This window comes from Trichosurus vulpecula, chromosome 5 (genome assembly GCF_011100635.1).
Source record: "Trichosurus vulpecula isolate mTriVul1 chromosome 5, mTriVul1.pri, whole genome shotgun sequence".
NCBI lineage: Eukaryota > Metazoa > Chordata > Mammalia > Diprotodontia > Phalangeridae > Trichosurus > Trichosurus vulpecula.
Window position 1 is genome coordinate 213901197 of NC_050577.1, and position 8061 is coordinate 213909257.

General features: G+C 40.3%; 1 protein-coding gene across 1 annotated transcript in view; it reads right to left on the bottom strand.

The window, feature by feature from the left end:
* The window catches only part of SCYL2 (SCY1 like pseudokinase 2), a 77135-nt gene extending 69124 nt beyond the window's left edge, over window positions 1-8011 (bottom strand). The window contains exon 1 of the mRNA XM_036759751.1: window positions 7831-8011. The gene's annotated coding sequence lies outside the window, so the exon portion shown is untranslated. The remainder of the gene's footprint in view (window positions 1-7830) is intronic.
* Between the last annotated feature and the right edge of the window lie 50 nt (window positions 8012-8061).

The following is an 8061-nucleotide window of genomic DNA, read 5'->3' on the forward strand; positions in this document are numbered from 1 at the left end:
GTGGTAATCTCAGGGAGAAGAGATAAGATTCATGTAAAAAAACAAAATACTTATTTATCAATCTAAGAGATGTAACAATTTCGTACTTGGAAAGTATCAAATAAGTATTACGGAAAATGGGATGAGTTCAGAGATGCATAAGACTAGAGTGGGCAAGAATGCATTTGGAAGACTTTACAAAACAAGTGGGATAACAGCACAAGTCCAAATCAAATATTTATGCGTTGATGGATATCTGTTTCGGAAAATGCCTATTTATAAGTAAATTATTGAGCTGCTATACAGTTAACAAGACGTGTGGATTTGGAATTAGAGAATTTAGATCCAAATTCCAGTTCTGTCAATTACCAGTATTATCTCTGGACTTCAGTTTCCTCAATTATAAAAAAGTGGTTGGACAAGACAACTTCCAAGGTCCCTTCTACATCTAAATCTATAATTATATGATCATTTCTTCTTATGCAAAAATTCAAAACAGGGAAACTGCAATCATTTTCAATTCTTAGGGAGACTGTCTTTGGTCAACATTCCAGTGTGTCTTTCATCAACTCCTCATCTCCTTTTAAAAAAAGTAATATCTATAAGCCTTTCCACTAAAGTTCTATGCCCATAGTTTACAGTGACATAAAGATAAACATGGCTTCTCAAAGAGGAAGCTTTCCTTATACCTACACTAAGTTGAACATTTTCAAGAATGGACACAGAAATATTGCCTGAGGCTGGTAAGGAACAAAGAATATAAAAAATTCAAAGAAATATGGGAAGATACACAAAATTCTGCAAAATAAAGCTGAGCCAAAAAAAAAAAACCCCTATGGACAACTACGTACAGTCAAAAATCAGACAACAGTGAAACTCAATAAGAATTTAAGAGCCTACTCTGTGTCAAGTACTACAGATGCAAAGAAAGGATACATTGGTACTTGCTTGTCAAACACATGCTTCCTTCCTTTTTTTTTTTTTGAGGCAATCAGGGTTAAGTGACTTGCCCAGGGTCACACAACTAGGATGTCTGAGGTCACATTTAAACTCAGATCCTCCTGACTCCAGGGCCAGTGTTCTATCCATTGCGCCACCTCTGCCCTGCACACACACCCTTGCTTTCTTTCAACAAACAGAAAATTACACAATATGAGGCTGTGTCCAGCTCCAATCACTGTTTCATATTGTTCTGCTTAACTATTTTCAGTGGAAATACTCTAATAACCAAATTCATCAACCAAAAATATACTACTGATTAATTTCATCAATTAAAAAAATATGAAGGCTGGACTGGTGAAGAAATATATCACCATACCAGGTGATAAATTTTGTAATTCAATCAACTTAGGCAGAGATCAAGGTTGGGTAAATACCACCCACACTGATGAAAACAATTATCTTTGAAGTAGCATTTATGAACAGCACCAATGTATAGACACATTTACCACCACAATCAACTTCTTAACCACTAGATTACTATTAGTTAATATATTCACCTCTATAGGAAAATGGTAATTTCCATGAACATACAGTTCTTTGAACTCACAATAGAAAATCAAAAAGTTTTAGAAAATAGATCAAGAACATTCAGAGTTGTTCTTTGAATATTCTGAAAAAAAGAAAACTGAAAAAGTGCTTTATTTTCCTTGAGAATGGCATCATTTCTGGAGAAAGTTTCCATTTCATACTCAACTAACATTGAACAGAAATGTTTTCCTCCACTTAGGCTCTCATCTCCCTACACTCTCACTCACTACTCGGCTACTTCAATTGCATTCAGACAATCTCTAGAGTCTCCTGTAATCCATATTCTTCCCATTGGAGGAGCAGAGTGATCTTCCTACTTTGAGAAGCAGGTGAAAGAGTGAATAGTTCTGCGTTTAAGTCAGGAAGATCTGCATTCAAATTCTGACTGTGACCCTTCCTCACTCAGTTACAAAGGGGAAATCACAGGATCATAGATTTAGAAGTGCAAGGAAGCTCAAAGGTCATGAGTCCAGAACATTTATTTTGCAGTGAGGAAACTAAGACAAGGAGGTGTTAAGTGGGTGGGACTGGATGCTAGGTCTTTCTGACTCCAAGTCCAGCACCATCTCCACTATACCACACATCACTTTAATCTCTTTGGTTCTTGGTTATTTCATCTGTAAAATGGGGATAATAGTACCTGTACTACCTGCTTCATTAGAATTAAGAGGAATAAATGAAATACTACATGAAAAGCATTTTATAAACTTTAAGGCGTTATGTAAGAACTATTATTATTATTACTACAAATCTAATTATATCACCCCTTTGTTTCAAATACTGTCTGTGGTTCCACATAACTTACAAGATAAAGTACAAACCTTTGCCTGGGATGCAAGGTTCCCTTCTCTGTCACTGGAAGAATGGCATGATGGAAAGCATGCTTGAATCTTACTTATGTAAGTCTGGTATCCCAAACATAGAGAAAATTGACATATAAACCATTCCACAATATATAAATGATCAAAGGAATGGAAATCTTAAAAAGAACCACAAATCAAACATGAAAAATTATCCAAAATCACTAACAGGAAAAATGCAAAGCAAAATAAGGCTGAGGTTTCAATTTACATCCAGCTGATTAGCAAAGATGATAAAAGACAAAAATACCTCGTGTTAATTGGGCTATGCAAAGACAGGCACATTAATGCACTGCTGGTGTAAACTGGTCCACTCATTCAAGAAAACAATTTGCATTTGTTGAGAGAAGTTACTATTCTATAACCCAGCAATCCAGGTACTGGGCATACACCTCTCACAGGTCAAAGAGAGAAAAGCCACAAATATGCCCAAATATTCCAAGCAGCACTTTTTGTAGAAGTTTAAAAAAAAGGAAATAAGTATGTACCCATCAGTTTTTTCCTAGTCTGAACAAATTATGATACAAGCATGTAACTGAATTTTGTTGCATGGTAAAAAGTTAGTGATTCCGAGATACATGGGACACAATACATATGAATTGATGAAGAAAGCAAACCCAAAAAACAATGCAGTTACTTAGAGAACACAATATCATAAATTAGACCACTGCAAAACAGCTGCTAAACACTAATTAAAGATAATGGCCAATGAAAGATGCAGAGGATGGACAACGGAACACCTCCCCATTCTTTCAGCACAGAGATTACAGATGCAAAAAGTTGGAAATTCTGTCAGATAGTCATTGTATGCTTGTTTTGCTTAGGTTTCTCTGTGACAAGGAGAGAGTATAGGGCAATATGGGGAAATATTTATGTTGTCAAAAATCAAAAGGCATTCAAGAAAGGAAGGAAGACAGACAGACTAACTTAGAATCAGAGGCTGGCCTTGAGTCCTGACTCTTCCTAGCAACCTGCATGACCTCAGAAGTTACCTTCCCTCTCTGGACCCCAGTTTCCTGATCTGTAAAATCCCACAATTGATCCCACCTTCCCACCCAACCTCTTTCACATGAACCCCCTACACATATTCCACATAACAGTCAAATTGAACCATACTGCCTCCTGATTTTACCTTGTTCTCTTCCACATCCAAATCTACATCAACCACTGCCAACTTCCCTCTCTTCTACCCACTTCTGGGCATGCTGATGCCCATATCCAAGCAAAGACCCACCTCTTCTTCCAAGGTTCAGTTCAGATGCCACCTTCTCCATGACGTCTTCCCTGATCCCCCAGTTAAGAGCATTTAACTCAAATTTTCATACTTGTTTGACCTCTCCTATGCAATCATATCCTAGTATTATATTTATTCCTATACAAACATACAGTTCCTTGAGAGAACACATTATTTTTCCAACTATTCCCAAGTGTCTATGAGTTACTAATTAGTGTTTGTTGAAGTGAATGCACAGAGTTGAAACTCAATGGCTAACAGTTCTTGAATAATGAATATACTAAGTACCAGAGGACTGGTCTATGACTGTGAAGGATCTATGACTTTTTCAAGCGTTTATTCGATAATTATTTATTAGGTATCTATTATGTGGGAGGCATTGAAGATTCAAAGATAAAAATGAAAAACATTTCCTTCCCTCAAGGAGCTTATATTCTCGAACAGGAGAAGCTCCCAGGACACAACTCCCTTCACTGAAATGGATCACAACCAGCCTTTGACTTAATGGATAAATTCTACAGGCTTGTCATACATCTAGTGGCCTAGTGCAATGTCATTATGACATACTGGTGGCTCACAAGGGCACACACTTCTAAGAAATGAATATTCTAGAAAAGAAGATCCTTTCTGATATAACCCTTTGTAAATCATGTGAAGCACAACACATACATCACTGTCACCAACGATAAAAATATCTTCCTGCTCAGCTTCTATTTGTCCCCACAAAGTTGTGAAATCTTCAAAATTGGTCTCTAGCTCCTGGCGCTCCATGTCCCTCCCTACTTCAGGCTGCTTAAATGTTGAAGAAATGACTGTATCCAGAAGCAGAGAAAATCAGAACTGGAAATGCTCTCAAGAGATCCAAGCCCTTCATTTCACTAAGGAGAAAAGTGAGGCCCTTTCAGCGACTATCTAAATTCACACAGCTAGTAAACAAGAACCATAAATAATTTTCAAAATGTGAACTTCATCACCATGTGCATTTTCTCTCTACTGGTCCCTGGTCTCCACAGCACAGGCTTCTGGAAGCCCATGATAACATAAGAGCCTACCCATGTCCCTTAGACTTATCACAGATTCCTTCACTGAATCTGAGAGTTAGATGGGGAATATAAGGAAATATTTATGTTGTCAAAATCAGAAGGCATTAATCTAAAAAGAAAGAAAGACTTAGAATCACAGGCCTGATTGGCCTCCACCAATCCAACTTATAGCTAAACAATAGGCCCTTCTACAACACCCTTCAGGAGGGATCACTTCCGGGCTCCAGAGTCCATAAAGCCTCAGCACAGTTCCAAATCAAACCCTCTACCTAAAAATACTACTGAAAAATCTTCCCATCCTTTTCCTAAGAACAGGTACATAATTTCCTTTCCTAACTCTGCCTAAGGCTCGCAGATACGAACATGTTTTCTGAAAAATTTTCATTAGGATTTAATGATACTTCATACAATGACCCTTTCTTACCTAGAACACTGGTACATATTTATAATTGAATATTTCTAACCAAAAAGTAAATAAAATTATCCTGTGAGACAAATCTTAAAAAGCAGTATTTATTACTCCATATATTTAACATAGTTTGTGTAAAGGCTGGTACTGTAATACATTAAGTACGGCAGAGATTGAGGGAAAATTATGTTCCCTATTAGTCTCTGAAGCTAGACTTTTTTTGGGTCACTGTAGGCCAAATTTTTCTCTAGTAGAAATCAAGAAGATCTTAAATTTAAGGCACTTAAAAGTTAGGAATGAGAAGGCTTCCTGTTATCTCCCTTAACCAGGGTCTTTCTATTGGTGAATAAATATTAATTAAGCACTTAATTATTAAGGACTTACAATGTGCCTGGCACTTCACTAAGTGGTAGGAACACAAAAAATGCAAAAGACAGTCCCCCTGGCTTCTAGGAGCTCACAACCTAACCAAGGAAGACAACACATAAAAAGAAACAAACGGAGAGAGGAGAGGGTATGCATGATTAATTCCAGAGGAGTACACACCTAAGAGAAACAGAGACATTGCCCAGGAGCCCTCCTTAAACGAAGGAAAACTCTCCCAGTGGTCTGCCCTCCCTCTCTAATCAGAGAGAGAAAGGGGGGCTGGGAAAAGGAGTGCTGAGGGGGTGTGAGTTTCAGGGTCCACTTAATCTTGCAGGATGATGAGGTTCTGGGGAGCACGATGAAGTCTGGAAAAATACAGCCTGATGGGAACTGTTACTAGGGCTGGGGGAAATCTTTGAGTATGAGGTTGAAAAAGAACTCGAAAAATCTATTCTAACTCTAAAATTAGAAGATTTGTGGTTATTGTATAGTTTGGACATACTTTATGAAAATCTGATCAAATATAAACTTGAACTTACAAATTACACTCATTAAAATATCTAACCTCACCTAATGCATTTTAAAATATAATCTGATCTACAAATCTCCCTTTCTAAATGCACAAAGCAAAATAATAGCTAATAAAAGCCAACATTTTACAAAAGTTTACAAAGCACTTAACATACATTATCTTATTATAATACATCTGCATTTGTTTTATTTGGTCTTTTTAGATATTTCTTTAGCTATGAGATGGATAGATATAACATTATGGAAGGAACAGGAAGCTTGGACAGACTTTGTAAGATAGTGGAGGACAAAAGGGTGTGCTAGTTTATGGGGTCACCAAAAGTCAGACACAACCGAATAACAACAAACAACATCTTTAGCTATATGGTATAAGTAGGTATATACCCTAATAAAGAGTATTTGCTCAATTCAGACTAGGATTCTAGAGCAGGGAACAGAAACAAAGTCTTCAGCACACAAATAATTACAGGAGACATTCCTCCAACACAATTTTTCCGTCTCCCCCCCATCACTTGAGACTTAACGATTACTATTTTGTTCCTACAAATATATTTTTAACAGCAACAACATTTACTGTTGCCTGTCATTCCTATGCTTCTTTCAAAATGAACCAACACCTACTTACATTTATACTTCTGCAAAAGCTTTCCCCTTTTTCCCACAACCCTGTGAGGTGCCCTCTATTTTTAATATTTCTGAAGGCAGGAAATCAAACAACTTCCCCAGCATTTCTTCTTCTGACTTAACCAATTTTTCCTCTATAAATATAACTTTCACAACAACCATAATAATATTTACATACAATACCGTTGCTCAAGTCATTCCAAAGTTTCTTTCATGACAATAACTAACCCCAGACACACCCTCTCTCTCTCTCCCTCCAGGTAAAATACCCTAAATCTTTATTTCTCAACAAGACGGGCCAACCAAACAACAAAACATCAAGGCAAGATCCAGCCCCACAGCTTTCAAGCTATCACTGGAAACACTGCATGAAATAGCATTCTTCATCGTACAAGTTTATAGTGACAAACTCACTAACTTAGGATTGCACCTGAAAAGCTGCAAAGGGAGCCCAGGCCCCTCAACTTCCAAGCAGCAGGTGGAAAAGGAACACGAAATTTCACTCTTTCTTACAGAAGTTCATAGCAACAGACAGACTTGGGAGTGAAATTGGTTTTCTTAAACGTTCATTTTAATACGGCGTTGTGAGTCATACTACTTAATAGATTGCTTAAAGAAATTTACGGTTTCCCAATCAGCAAGAAAAGAAAAAGTTCATCCGGGAAACAATTCTTTTCTCTCGTTCAAGAAGCAAACACCTGGGGGGATGTAAAGGATGGCGCCTGCTCTCAAGAAGTCTAACCACAGGAAAACAAGGCGAACAAGTGTGGATGGACCAGACGGGGACGGAGCTTTAGCATTAAGGGGGTTCCTATTTCAAACAGACAGACCCTCAGTTTTACCCCTTACAAGCCCCCGCTGGAACAGCTGTCGGGGAGAAGGGAGGACACGCGGTTGTTACCAGGGTCTAGAAGCAGGTGACCCAGGTCTTGTGCGCACAGTAGGCGCTTCATAAGCGTCTGCAGGGATGGTCGTCTATCCCGCAGGCTCCCTTCTCCGGCTTCTTAGAGGGCTGGGGCGGCCTCGGCGGCGCTGCCCCCTCCCCGGGCCCGAGACCCCTCGCAGGGGCACCAACCCCAGCCTCGGCGCGCCCCAACCCCGGCCCTCGGGGGCTCTTCGAGGCCCGCGGCCTCCCCGGAGGCGGCGTCACCCGGCAACTGCGGTCGAGGCGGCCTAGGCCGGGCGGCGGCAGCCGGGGCTCCCCTCAGCCGGCGGAGCGGGGACGGCTCCGTCGCGCGCGGCCCGGCCGCTCACCTGGTCCAGCCGACGGCCCCCGAGGAGGCGGTGCAAGCGCTCGCTCCCCTTCAGCCGCCGCGCAGACGCTCCGGCTACTCCACCGCCATCGACGCCGCTTCCACAGCAGTCCCCGCCGCCGGAGCTCCGAGAGCCGGGAGGGAGGCGGGTGAGGGGAGGGGCAGGAAGAAAAGCAGGTCCCGCCGGTCCGGTGAGGTCACTTCCGGTTCTCGAGGAAGGGGCGGAGCCGCC